Below are 15,092 nucleotides of genomic sequence, written 5' to 3'. Positions count from 1 at the left end.
GGCTGTGTGACTTAGCAGTAATAAGATTTGTGGGGTTTTTTCCTTCATTGATAAAAGAAGCCAATGAGACAAAATGAGGTGACTAACAGTCATCTCTACGGCAAAAACTTTACCACTGCTTTTGACTCACTGGCAGGGATGACCCCAAATTTCTGAATATCACAGATGGAAACATAGGGAAAATCAAATGAACCAAGAATGAATCAAGAGTATATTGTTTAGGAAAAATCTTTCAGCCTGAATCAGAATAGTGTCATTTACTTCTCCATTAGCTCCTTTAGGTAGAAGAATAAGCTCATTGTTGGATCTCCTGTGCCTAGAACAGTGTTTGGATATAGCATGCGCTCAGTAAATATTAGTTAAATTAATGAGTAAATGAAATTAATGTAAACACTCAAGAAATCCAAGATTTTTAATCTCACCATCAAAACCCTAATTAATATTTGAAAATATTTGTACATATCACCCTTCGACTGCAATTTCACCAGGACTTAAGTTTCTTTGGTGTATCCTATTTTGCTAAAATTTGAGGCTGTGTTAGCAGAAAGATAATAATTTGAAACATAAGGAAAAGCTTGAAGAATCTATTATCAGATATATGAACACAGCGCAGAGAGAGTGAGAATTACCCTTAATCATGCAAAAATATGTGGGTTTTTTTGCAAAAATATGTTCAACATCACTCACATTAACTCTTGCCAGACAACATAAAAGTAGCAGTGAACAAAAGAGAAAGAAAAATCCCTGTCTCCATGGAGCTTACGTTCTAGTGATGGGAAAGGCCATCATAAAAAAAAAAAAAAAAAAAAAAAAAGAGTGAAACAAAGTGCGTCAGATGCTTCTAACTACAATGGTGGCTGTAAATCAGGCTAGGGAGCTAGAAAATGTGGGGGAACAGTTATTCTGAAGAGGTTTCCCCACAAAAATGACATTTTTTTTTCTTGTTTTTAAGTTCTTATTTTAATTCCAGTTAATTACAGTGTTAGTTTCAGATATACAATACGGTGATTCAGCAATTCCGCACAGTGCTCATTACAAGCGCACTCCTTAATCTCCATCACCTATTTAACCCATCCCCCTACCCACTACTCCTCTGGTAACCATCAGTTTGTTCTCTATAATTATGAGTCTCTTTCTTGATTTGTCTCTTTCTTCCTTTGTTCATTTGTTTTGTTTCTTAAATTTCACATGAGTGAAATCATACAGTATCATCTTTCTCTGACTGACTTATTTCCCTTAGCACTATACTCTCTAGCTCACCCACGTCATTGCGAATGGCAATAGCTCATTCATTTTCACAGCTATATATAATTATATATATTACTGGTGTGTGTATATATATCTATCTATATAAATATATACATATATTTATATATATATACTTCTTTATTCATTTAACTGATGGACACTTGACTGCTATATCTTGGCTATTGTAAATAATGCTGCTATTTATATATCATCAGGGGGCATATATCCCTTTGAATTAGTGTAATTGTAGTCTTTGGGTAAATATCCAAAATAATAGTGCAATTATTGAATCATTGTGTAGTTCTGTTTTTAACTTGAGGAACCTGCATACTGTCTATTGGCTGCACCAGCTTGCATTCCCCACCAACACTGCATGAATGTTCCTTTTTCTCCACATCCTTGCCAATACCTGTTGTTTCTTGTTTGTTGATTTTAGCCATTCTGACAGGTGTGAGGTGTTATCTCATTGTGGTTTTGATTTGCATTTCCCTAATGATGAGTGATGTTGAGCATCTTTCCATGTGTTTGTTGGCCATCCCTGTGTCTTCTCTGGAGAAATGTCTGTTCATATCTTCTGCCCATTTTAATCAGATTATTTGTGTTTTTGGATGTTGAATTGTAATAGTTCTTTATATTTTTTGGATACTAACCCTTAATTGGACATGTCATTTGCAAGTATCTTCTCCTATTCAGTAGCCTGCCTTTTAGTTTTGTTGTTTGTTTCCTTTGCTGTACAGGAGCTTTTTATTTTCATAAAGTCCCAATAATTTATTTTTGCTCTTGTTTCCCTTGTCTCAAGAGACAGATCTAGAAAAAAGTTGCTACGGCTGATGTTAAAGAAGTTACTGCTTGTGTTCTTTCTTAGGATTTTTATGGTTTCAGGTCTCACATTTTTATGGTTTAGGTCTTTAATCCATTTTGAATTTATTTTTGTGTATAGTGTAAGAGAGTATTCCAGTTTTTTTTCTTTTTTTTTATAATTTTAATTTTTATTTATTTATGATAGTCACAGAGAGAGAGAGAGAGAGAGAGAGAGAGAGAGAGAGGCAGAGACATAGGCAGAGGGAGAAGCAGGCTCCATGCACTGGGAGCCCGACGTGGGATTCGATCCTGGGTCTCTAGAATCGCGCCCGAGGCCAAAGGCAGGTGCCAAACCGCTGCGCCACCCAGGGATCCCTCCAGTTTTTTTCTTTTGCATGCTGCTGTCCAGTGTTCCCAACACTATTTGTTGAAGAGACTGTCTTTTTCCCATTGCATATTCTTCTTTGCCTTGTGGAAGATTAACTGACCATATAATTGTGGATTCATGTCTGGGTTTTCTCTTCTGTCTCATTGATTTATGTGCCTATTTTTGTGCCAGTACCATACTATTTTGATTTCTACAGCTTTGTAATATAACTTGAAGTCCAGAATTGCATTGTGATGTCTCTAGCTTTGCTTTTTTTTTTTAAGATTGCTTTGACTATTTGGGCTCTTTTGTGGTTCCCTATACATTTTAGGATTGTTCATTTTAGTTCTGTGAAAAGTGCTGTTGGTATTTTGATAGGTATGCATTAAATGTGTATATTGCTTTGAGTAGTATACACATATTAACAATATTTGCTCTTCCAATCCATGAGATGGAGTATCTTTCCAGTTTTTTCTGTTGTCTTCAATTTCTTTCATCAGTGTTTTATTGTTTTCAGAGTGCAGTTCTTTCACCTCTTTGGTTAGGTTTATTCCTAGATATCTTATTATTTTTGGAGCAATTGTAAATGGAATTGTTTTCTTAATTTCTTTTTCAGCTGCCTCATTATCAGTGTATATAAGTGCAACAGATTTCTGTGCCTTATATCCTGTGACTTTACTGAATTTATCAATTCTAGTAGTTTTTGGTGGTTTTCAGGTTTTCTATATATAGTATCATGTCATCTACAAATAATAAAAGTTTTACTTTTTCCTTACTGATTTGGATGCCTTTTATTTCTTTTTGTTGTCTGGTTGCTATGGCTAGGACGTCCAGTATTATGTTGAATAAAACTGGTGAGAGTGGACATCCTTGTCTTTTCCTAACCTTAGAGGAAAAGCTCTAAGTTTTTCCACATTGAGGATCATGGTAGCTGTGGGCTTTTCATATGTTGCCTTTATTATGTCGAGGTGTGTTCCTTCTAAACCTATTTTGTTGAGGATTTTCATTATGAACGGGTATTATACTTTGTCAAATGCTTTTTCGATGTCTATTGAAATGATCATATGGTTCTTATCCTTTCTCTTACTGATGTGATGTATCATGTTGATTGACTTGTGAATACTAAACCACACTTGTAACCCAGGAATAAATCCCAGTTGATCATCGTAAATGATTTTTTAATATATGTTGGATTCGGTTTGCTAGTATTTTGTTGAGAATTTTTGCATCTATATTTATGTTCTGCACAAAAAATTCACAACAGCTATGTTTCAGTTTCAAAAGGGAAAGAAAACTCTATTATTATTGTAGAAAGCCAATAGAAACAGAAGAGGAAAGGCATCTACACAGAGGTGAAGGTAATAGTAGGTAATAAATGAGAATAAGGCAACATTACATCAAACCTGGTACTTACAACATCCAACCTCATCAGCTGGTGAAGCACCATGGAGACAGCCAGGATGGAGTCCCCATTGAGAGGCCTGGGCAGAGCATCCTCCCCTCAGGTGGACTTCCAACTGACTGTTCCACTAAGGGCCATATTTAAAGGGCAAGTGACAGGGTTTGAAATTAAACATTTGGGGGATCCCTGGGTGGCGCAGTGGTTTGGCGCCTGCCTTTGGCCCAGGGCGTGATCCTGGAGACCCGGGATCAAATCCCACATCAGGCTCCTGGTGCGTGGAGCCTGCTTCTCCCTCTGCCTGTGTCTCTGCCTCTCTCTCTCTCTCTCTCTCTCTCTCTCTGTGACTATCATAAATAAAAAAAAAATTAAAAAAAGAAATTAAACATTTGTTTGCCTATGTGCCGTTTGGAGCCAGCTGCATTTCCATGTTATCATGTTTCTGTATTTTCAAGGAGGTTGGGATATGTGTGTCTGCCTCCCCTCCTGGATTCCATTCCAGAGGGCCAGCCCAGCCTGGAGCAGAAGGAGATGTGAGACAAGATTTATAGCTCTTGGTGCCCAGAACAGAAGGGCCAGTTTTGACCTGTAGGCCAGATATTATATTTCAAACAATTAGGCTCCCAAGGTTATTCACACAGCATGAGTCTCACAAACAATATTCCTCAGCCTGTCCATGTGCATGCAGGTCCAGGTGGTCAGTTTGAGGGACAAATCATAAAAAAATATATCTATACAGAATAGTTTATCATGAATATTGGCCTGTAGTTCTCTTTGTGATGTCTTTACCTGGTTTTGGAATGGGATAATGCTGGTATCATAGAATGAGTTTGGAAGTTTTCCTTCCTTTTCTATGTTTTGGAATAGTTTGAGAAGAATAGGTGTTAACTGTTCTTTAAATGTTTGGTAGTATTCTCCTGTGAAGCCCTCTGGTCCTGGAATTTTGTCTGTTGGGAGTTTTTTAAAAAAAATTTATTACAGATACAATTTCTTTGCTGGTTATTGTCTCTTCAAATTTTCTATTTCTTCCTGGTTCAGCTTTGGTAGTGTGTGTGTTTCTAGGAATTTATCCATTTGAGAAGATGACATTTAAGCAAACATGTAAAGAGGGTAAGGGAAGAGTTGCATGGATACCTTTGGGAAGAGCATTCCAGGCAGATGGACTTAGCATACTGGCCCTACGGCAAGAGCATGCCTGGAGTGCTAATGGAACAGCAAGACAATAGTGTGGTTGCAGCAGAGTGTGCAAAAGGAAAGGGTGGGAAGCAAAGTCAAAGAGGTAGTACAGGGTCTTGGTAGCTATAGAAAGGACTCTCTTAGATGAATTGAGATGGAAAATCATTAAAGGTTGATGGGTTTGTTTTTAAGTAGTTTATTGAAGTACGTATTAATTTCTTAGGACTGCCATACAAATTATACAAACTGGATGGCTTAAAACAATAGAAATTTATTCTCTCACATTCTGGAGTCTAGAAGTACAAAATCAGGGTGTCAGTAGAGCTTATTCTTCCTGGAGGCTGAGCCTTGAGGAACTATAAAATTTGGAGGAAGGGAGATAATACAGTTAAGATTGCAATCAGTAAGACAGGAGAGAACCAAGAAAATGTGCTGTCCTAGAAACCAAGTGAAAAACCTGTTTCAACTGTGTCTAAGAAAGGTTGCTGATAGATTAAGAGGAGGACTGAACTGACCATATTCAGCTTAGCAATATGAAAGTCACTAGTGACCTTGATAAGAACAATTACAGTTGAATGACAGGGAGAGATGCCTTACTGGGTTCAGGAGACAATGGGAGGAGAGGAAAGGAAGAAAAGATAATTCTTTTGAGAAGCTTTGCTCTAAGAGCTGATTATGGAGCAATATAGAGAAGTATGAGGATTACTTGTTTTTATTTAATTTTTTAACTTTTTTTTTTTTTTAGAAAGAGAGAGAGAGTAGGGGGAAGGGAAGGGGGAGAGGGAGAGAGAGAATCCCAGCCAGGCACCACTCTGGACATGGAGCCTGATCTCATGACTCTGAAATCATGATCTGAGCTGAAAACAAGAATTGAACACTTAACCGACTGAGCCACCTAGGCACTCCACTTGTTTTGATTTTTAATGGAAGAAATAATAACAAGTTTATATAGAGTAATGAGAATAATCAAATAGGGAAGGAAGCATGAACAATGCCAGAGGAAAAAAATTGCAGGTACAGTGTTCTGAGAGAGAGGGATGAGAATTAGATCGAAGGAGTGTTTTGATTTTAAGGAGAAGTGGAAACAAATCATCCCTTCTAACAGGATGAGGTGGCTAGGACACAGATATGCATCAGAATGCCAGTGGCTGGGTATATGTCATGGTGGGAGCTTGTACAAGTTTTATTCTGAATGCTGCCTCTTTCTCAATAAAGTGTGAAGCTAGGAGTGAGGATGTGGTAGGAGGTGTTGGAGTTTTGAGGAAAGAAGAGAAGGTATGAAAGAACCACCTAGAAGAGTGGGAAAGTAAGAGACTCGGGTGATATAGAAGCATTAAGGGTGCCCTTGAGGTGGTGGTCATAAATTTATAGTGAGATGGGGCAACTTGGTAATGTGTCTTTCTCCAGCTATTATCAGATGTGCAGGTGTTGACACAAAGTAGGTAGGGTTGGGTTTTGAAAGGACCTGGATTGTATCAAACAAAGAAAGGAAAAGATCAGCAAAGGAGATGACAACGTATGCAAGGGAGTGACACTTGACTGTGGACTTTTAACATTGCAAAAAGCAAAATGAAGACTGTGTGTGGTAAGAGATGGGGGAAATGGTGACTGAATCAACAGATTGTAGGATCCACATGCAACAGAAGGTTGTTGAATTTGGGGTGCTAGGAGATACGAGCTAAAAAACTGAGGTGGTGAGTAGATCATAGAATTTGAAATGAATGTATTCTGTGGCTGTGTTACTGGTAATTATAAGGACCAGGATATAAGTAGGAGAGTGGGTATTGAAGTAGGATGCAGGAGAAGTTCACTGGAGAGGATGTCAAAGAACTGAGACATCAGGATTTGAAAATATCATCTTTACAGAGACTGAAATCACCAAGAACCATGGCAGAAGTAGCACTGGAGAGGGTGACAGTGAGTCCGGAACTGAAATCATCAAAGAATGAGTGTGAGTGTGCTGGCAGAGGTGACAACAGCACGGAGGATATCCACAGGATACTACAGCCTGGAGGTTCTTAGGGAGAAATGAGGGAAAATGAGAGGTCCCAGAGGTATCCATCTCACCACTAGGCCCAGCAGTATGAGGAAGGTGGGAAAGAGCCAACCAGAAGTGGAGAGAACAGAGAAGCATGAAGAGAAAGGGAATGTTCTAACAAGAGGTGGTATATAATGGAGGATGCACCCACAACCTCCCTTGAGCTCCAAAGGTCCCAGTAGAAGGGTTTAATGAGATGGCACCAGAAAAGAAATGTGTAGAGCTGTATGGGGATCTTCATGTGGGGGAAAAAGGATGACTTAAGAGTGTGGTGCTTGGGAGCATGGGGTGGGGGTAGATGATGTAAACAAAAATAACTGGCTCAATGAGATTAGTCTCAAGTCTCAAAACAGGAAGTGGTGAAGCCACTTATGGTTGTTGGGTGTGAGGAAGCCATAGGGTCATAGGCCATGATAACATTTATGTCAACCAGAGATAAGGAGGTTGAGGACTTGACATCTTATAAGAGCACTGAGACATCCCTGGAGGCTTAGGGAGAGGGGTGATGGCAAGGTTGTCTTACCTAGAATTTGCTTGGGGCCAGGAATATTCTAAGTATACTCATAACAACTCTAAAAGGTAGGTGTTACTATCATCACTTTTGGATGAGAAGCACAGAGAGGTAAGGTAATTTGTCCAAGGCCATACAGCGAGTAAGTGGTATAGCCCAGATTTGAATGGAGACTGTCTACGTCAGGGACCATGCTCTTGACCACCAACTCTACCAATATTTGACATCCACTGAAAGTTGACGAGGTACCACCTGTGTGCCTACTTCTCTGTGAACTCTCTAAGAGTAGGGATTGCTGTTCTTTTTCTCTCCTGCGCTGGCATAATGCCAGGTATTTAGAAGCTGTTTAATAAATGTTTGAATAGTAAATAAATGGGCATATGAATTGAATGAATAAATAGATAAATGAAATAAACAAATTTAATCTTGCAGAAGGGTAGGGATTGGGTTAAAAGTGAATGAAATCATTCCTTTGCCATACCAGATAATTACAGATATACAAGATACTTGTTGTAAAGCTATAAGTAAAACAGGGCAATAAGTAAATGAATAGAACAGAAAATCAGGAATTAGACCGAAATATACATAGGCATTTATTAAATGAAAAATCAGCATTTTGAAATTATTGTGGAAACATGAATTTAATAAATGATCTGGGGAAATCAGTTAACCATCTAGAAAAAAAAATGCAGTCTGAATCTGTTACATTGTCACCAGGATGCAATTTGGGATGGATCAAAAATTAAAATGTAAAAATGAAATTCAGTAAGTCTGAGAAGCAAGGTTATATATATAAATATATTTTTAACATATATAACATATATATGTTAAAAATATATTTATTATTTATTAAGTTATTTCATTTTTTTAAAGACTTTTTTTATTTATTCATGAGACACACACACACACACACAGAGAGGCAGAGACACAGGCAGAAGGAGAAGTAGGCTCTATGCGGGAGCCCAACATGGGACTTGATCCGGGTCTCCAGGATCAGGCCCTGGGCTCAAGGCGGCGCTAAACCGCTGAGCCACCTGGGCTGCCCACATTTATTTATTTGAGAGAGAGACCACAAACGGGAGGGGCAGAGGGAGAAAAAGAATCTCCAGCAGACTCCAAGCTGAGCGCAGAGCCCAGCTCGGGACTCAATCTCATGACCCTGAGATCACGACCTGAGCTGAAACCAAGAGTTGTATGTTTAACCAATTGTACCACTTAAGTGCCCCAGAATGAATATATTTTTATCTCAACGTGTGGAAGGCATTTTATTAATGCAATATAAAGCCCCCAAACATAAAAGATTGATAAATCTGATCAACATAAAAATTTCAGCATGGCAAAAGCCACAATTGATCAAGATAAAAGATGTTTAATAAGATGGACTAAAGTATTTGCAACTCGTATGATAAAGGGCTTTGAAAATCAAGTTTAAAAACAATTCAAAAACATAGTAGACAAAGAACAGGAATGCTTAATTAATAAAAAAGGAAATATACAGTTGCTCTTAAGCATATAAAGTATCCTCAGCCTCACTTATAAGAGAAATGGGATTTAAATTATACTGCATTACCATGTTTACCTATCACACTGGTAAAAAGCCAAGATTGATAACATACTGTGTGGTGAGAGTATGGGGAAACAGGCACACTTATGTCTAACACATGTGCAAAATTACACATGTACAAAAATATTCATTGCAGCTTTTGTAACAGCAAAAGATAAGAAGTCATTAATGAAAATAAAAAGAAGCCATTAGTAGGGATATGCCACACCCACACAATGGTGTGTTGCTACATGCACATGTAAATACAATAAAAAGGAGGAAACTCTATAGAATGATGTGGAATGAGCTCGAAGATACATCCAGTTTAAAAACAAAAAACAAAAAACAAGGTGCAGAACATTATGCTACCATTTCTAGTTTTTTTCTGAGACGATAAAGAATATATGAATGTATACATGTTTGGTATGGTTCAATAGATGTAAAATTTGAATACATGTCAAGCAGTGGTGTCATGGATGCCATGCATAGAGATTACTGCATATACCCTTTGTATCTTTTGAATTGTAGTGGTATTAAGAAGAATGTCTTTTTGTCTTCAAGTTGGGGAGACCAAATATACATGCACTGTTTTACCACAAGATGAAAAATGTTAGGTGTCCTGAGAGAGGCAGAGATGAAATTATGCTCTGGCGTGGCTAGGAAGACAGAGCTGGCAGGAATTTAGCAGGAGTATGCTTGTATTTTATTTAAATATACCCACGTGGAACTGGAATGAGTATGCTTATTTCTACGTTCAGGTCATGTTGAGCAGCACTTTGGCCTTCAACAAGTTTTTTTTTTCTGGTGAAAAGCAGTCCCTGAACACTTGAAGAATTCCACAAGAGCACAGACAGCATCTGGTAAAAGTCAAGGGCCTGATGTTACTGAAGCCTTTTTAAGTGCTCGTCGCCCTGCTTTGTGACCTGTTCTGGCAGTAAAACAATGTGCTTAACATCATTGTGTGCCAGTGGGAGACAGAAGATGTATACTATTTTTAGCAAATTCTAGTAAAAATGGTAGATGCTCTTTGGACTCTGCTGGCAGATTTGCCTCTCAGCTCCTGGGAAGCCAAACTTATTTAAATTGCCATCCTTGTCTGTCATCTCAAATGGAAAAATGGGCTTTTTAGGTTCCCCAAACTGTGGTGGGTGAATAAATTCCCAAGGTGGCATCCAACTGGGGCTGACAGAAAAGTTTTGGGTTTGTTTTTCCTTCTTAAAGCCAAGGAAAGACGCAGAGTCTCAGCTTGGCAGCTGACGCAGACACCTAGTTTGCTGATGTACCACATAAAGCACTTCTGCCTTTATCTTCTAAAGTAGAAGTTTCAGGTGACTCCTTAACTCTAGCCCTTTCCATATCAACTAGCAGAAACTGTGTTAAAGATTAAAATATTGTAACTTGAGAGAAAGAAACTTTTTATTTCACTATTTATTGCCCGAGTCATCAAAAAAGTCTCTATTAAAATTTGCTCTGTATCGTCCCTTTAAATGTAATATTTGACACATATATTTCTCTGCTTTCTCACTTTCATTCCCCAGAGGCAACCACTATCCTGACTCTGTGTTTATAATTTCCAGCCTGTGGATTATCTTTTCACAATCTCTGTCGTTTGTTTTTTGTTTTAATGAACACAAGTTCTTTAATGTAGTCACACATATCAATAGTTTTTTATAGCAAGCTCTTTCTGTATTATGTGTTCAAAAAATTCTTATGATCTCAAAGTCAGATATTATATGTCTTCTAAAACTTAAAATTTCTTTTCACATTTAAATCCTTGGACCAAGTGGAATACTTTGTTGAATAAAGTAGGGAAGGGGTCTAATTTTAGTTGTTTTCCCTTTATGCATTTGTCAATTTTTCTAAATAGGCAATTGTCTAAGTGGACGATTTTCTAAATAGTCCCATTGTCTGAAATGTCACTCCTGTCATATATCAGTTCCATAAATGCATGGGTCTTTTGACTCTTTTCCATTAATTTGTCTATCCTTACTGCAGGATCTCACAATCTTAATTATTATTATAATAAGCTCTATAATAAATTGAAGGTCTGGCAGAGCAAGTCCCATCTTCTTTACCACATTATTCTACAGGAGTGTCCTGGCTTTTCTTTGTCTCTATTCTTCCCCAAATTGGCTTATTAAGTCCACAAAAACAAGGCTGGAATTTTAACTGAAACTGCAATCTACAGATGAGTCCAAGGAAAATTGAAATCTTTATGATTTTTTTAATAGCTAGAAAATCTATCTATAGAAAGACAATATTAAAGAAATTTCTGCAAAGGTCTTTATTAAGATTTGCCACTAAAGTTGTATAATTTTCCATATATGGGTCTTATAAGTCTTTGTCAGATTTATTATTTAGGTAGCTCACAGTTTTTTGCTATTATAAATGCTGTCTTTTCATTCACTCATTCATTCATTCATTTATTCATTCATGGGAGAGGCAGAGAGAGAGAGAGAGAGAGGCAGAGACACAGGCAGAGGGAGAAGCAGGCTCTACGCAGGGAGCCCAATGTGGGACTCGATCCCAGATCCCGGGATCAGACCCTGAGCCAAAGGCAGGCGCCCAACTGCCGAGCCACCCAGGTGTCCCTGTCTTTTCTTTTTAAAAATATTTTTTCAAAACTATTTGTTGATGTATAGAAATGATTTGATTTTTTATATTAATCTTATAGCCAGCCAAACTTACTATTTCTGCTCATTATCTGTAGATCTTTTGAGCTTTTATATAGACAACAGTATCTGTGAATAATGACAATTTATTCCTCTCCAAGTCTTCTTCCCTTCTTATATTGTGTATGCTTAGAAATTACAGTACAATTTTTTTTACAGTACAATGTTGAATAGAAATAAAACAGGGCATTTTGTCTTATTCCTGGTTTTAAAGGAGATGCTTTTAAAGTTTCTCTGATAACAATATTTGCTGTAGAATTTTTGTAAATATTATTCATCAGGCTAAGAAAGTTCCAATCCCATTTCTAGTTTGCATTGAAATTTTATCATTAATAGGTGAATTTAGTCAATGTTTCTTTCTTCATCCATTCTAATAATAACATGCTATTCACCCTTGAATCCATTGGTGTAATAATTGACATTTACAGGGTTTCTAATGTTAAATCACTTTTGCTTTCCTGAATAAACCCAGATTGGACATAGACTATTATTTTTTTAATATTGGAATGATATATTCCTTGAAAATTTAGAATTCCAAGTTAAACCACGTGGCCCTCACATTTTATTCTTTTTGTAATTTTTTTAACTTTTAAAACTTAATTAAAATTATTTAATTAATTTAATTCAATTAACTAACCAATAGTATTATTAGTTTCAGAAATAGAGTTTAGTGATTCATCTGATGCATATAACACCAATTGCTCATTACATTACATGCCCTCCTTAATGTCAATCACTCAGTTACCACATCCTCCCATCTACCTCCCCTCCAACAACCCTCAGTTTGTTTCTTACAGTTAAGACTCTCTTATGGTTGTGTCTTCCTCTCTGATTTCCTCTTATTTTATTTTTCTCTCCCTTCCCCTATGATATTTTCTTAAATTCCACAGAGGAGTGAGATAATATAATATGATTGACTTATTTCACTTAGCATAATATCCTCTAGTTCCATCCACATCGTTGCAAATGTCAAGATTTCTTTTTTATGGCTAAGTAGTATTCCATTGTGTATGTGTATATATAATGTATAAAGAAGATGTGTGTATATAGATGCATGTATATGATGTGTGTATAGATACACATCTTCTTTATCCATTCATCTATTGATGGACATCTGGGCTCTTTCCATAGTTTGGCTATTATGGACACTGCTGCTATAACCATTGGGGCATAGATGCCCCTTTGGATCACTACATTTGCATCTTCTACATTTGTATCTTTGAAGGTAAATATGCGTTTTCAACTTTTTGAGGAAGCTCAATACTGTTTTCCAGAATGGCTGCACCACTTTGGATTGCCACCAACAGTGTATGAGGGTTCCTCTTTCTTCAAATCCTCACCAACATCTGTCATTTCCTGACTTGTTAATTTTAGCCATTCTGACTGGTATGGGGTGGTATTTCATTGTGGTTCTGATTTGTATTTCCCTGATGCCAAGTGATGTTGAGCATTTTTTCATGTGTCTGTTGGCCATTCGTATGTCTTCTTTGGGGAAATGTCCATGTCTTCTGCCCATTTCTTGATTGAATTATTTGCGTTTTGCTGTTGAGTTTGAGAGGTTCTCCCTGTATATGATAAGATATTTGCAAGTGTCTTCTCCCATTCCATATGTTGCATTTTAGTTTTGTTGACTGTTTCCTTCACTGTGCAAAAAAGCTTTTTATCTTAATGAAATTCCAATAGTTCATTTTTGCTTTTGTTTTCCTTGCCTCTGGATATGTGTCTAGCAAGATATTGCTGAGGCTGAGGTCAAAGATGTGCTGCATGTGTTCTCCTCTAGGATTTGATGGATTCCTGTCTCACATTTAGGTCTTTCATCCATTTTGGGTTTATTTTTGTGTATGGTAAGAGAGTAGTCCAGTTTCTTTCTTTTGCATGCTGCTGTCCAGTGTTCCCAACACCACTTGTTGAAGAGACTGTCTTTTTTTCATTGGATATTCTTTCTTGTTTTGCCCAAGATTAGTTGACCATAGAGTTGAGAGTCTATTTCTGGGTTCCCTCTTTTGCTCCATTGATATATGTGTCTATTTTTGTGCCAGTAATCATACTGTCTTGATGGTTACAGGTTTGTAATACAGCTTGAAGTCCAGAATTGTGATGCCTCCAGCTCTGGTTTTCAACATTCCTTTGGCTATGTGAGGTCTTTTCTGGTTCCATACAAATTTTAGGATTATTTGTTCCAGCTCTGTGAAAAATGCTGGTGGTATTTTTATAGAGATTGCATTGAATGTGTAGATTGCTTTGGGTAGCATAGAAATTTCAACAATATTTGTTCTTCCAGTCATGAATATAGAATGTTTTTCCATTTCTTTGTGTCTTCCTCAATTTCTTTCTTAAGTGTTCTATAGTATTCAGAGTACACATCTTTTACCTCTTTGGTTAAGTTATTCCTAGGTATCTTATGGTTTTTCGTGCAATTGTTTAGATGATCAATTCCCTGATTTCTCTTTCTGCTACTTTATTGTTACTGTATAGAAATGCAACTGAATTCTGTGCATTGATTTTATATCTTTCCACTTTGCTGAATTCCTGTGAGTTACAATTTTTGGGTGGAATCTTTTGATATTTCAACATAGACTATCAAGTCATCTGAAGAGTGAGAGTCTGACTTCTTTGCTGGTCTGGATGCCTTTTTTTGTTATCTGATTTGCTGAGACTAGGACTTTCAATACAATGTTGAACAACAGGGGGAGAGTAGACATCCCTATTGTGTTCCTGACCTTGGGGGAAAAGCTCTCAGTTTTTCCCCATTGAAGATTATGTTAGCTTTGGTTTTTTCATATATGGCTCTTATGATATTGAGGTATGTTGCCTCTATTCCTAAAGACAGTTTTAAATTAATTAATTAATTAACTAATTAATTAATTAATTAATGATAGTCACAGAGAGAGAGAAAGAGAGAGAGAGAGGCAGAGACATAGGCAGAGGGAGAAGCAGGCTCCATGCACCGGGAGCCCGACGTGGGATTCGATCCTGGGTCTCCAGGATCGCGCCCTGGGCCAAAGGCAGGCGCCAAAACGCTGCATCACCCAGGGATTCCCACTAAAGACAGTTTTAATCAAGAAATGATGCCATAATTTGTCAAATGATTTTTCTGCATCTTTTGAGAGGGTCCTCTGTTTCTTGTCCTTTTCTTTATTAATGTGGTGTATCACATTGATTGATTTGTGGATGTTGAATCACCCTCGCAGCCCAGGAATAAGTCCCACGTGGTCATGGTGAATAATCCTTTTAATGTACTGTTGGATCCTATTGGCCAGTATCTTGGTGAGAATTTTTTCACCCATGTTCATTTAGGGATATTGGTCTGTAATTCTTTTTAGTGAGTTCTTTGTCT

At 37.3% G+C, this 15,092-nt stretch overlaps 1 long non-coding RNA gene across 8 annotated transcripts in view; it reads right to left on the bottom strand.

Annotated features, from left to right (window-relative positions):
• The window catches only part of LOC140635587 (uncharacterized), a 44,097-nt gene extending 40,170 nt beyond the window's left edge, over positions 1-3,927 (bottom strand). For 7 of the 8 annotated variants that reach the window (XR_012032931.1, XR_012032933.1, XR_012032930.1 and 4 more), the window contains exon 1: positions 3,831-3,927. This is a non-coding gene — a long non-coding RNA (uncharacterized lncRNA). The remainder of the gene's footprint in view (positions 1-3,830) is intronic. The other variant, XR_012032934.1, reaches the window with a different exon arrangement.
• Positions 3,928-15,092: the final 11,165 nt, after the last annotated feature.

This window comes from Canis lupus, chromosome 6, assembly GCF_048164855.1.
Source record: "Canis lupus baileyi chromosome 6, mCanLup2.hap1, whole genome shotgun sequence".
NCBI classification, from domain to species: Eukaryota; Metazoa; Chordata; class Mammalia; order Carnivora; family Canidae; genus Canis; species Canis lupus.
Note: the sequence above shows the minus strand (reverse complement) of the source record. Positions and strands in the feature narration are given on the sequence as shown.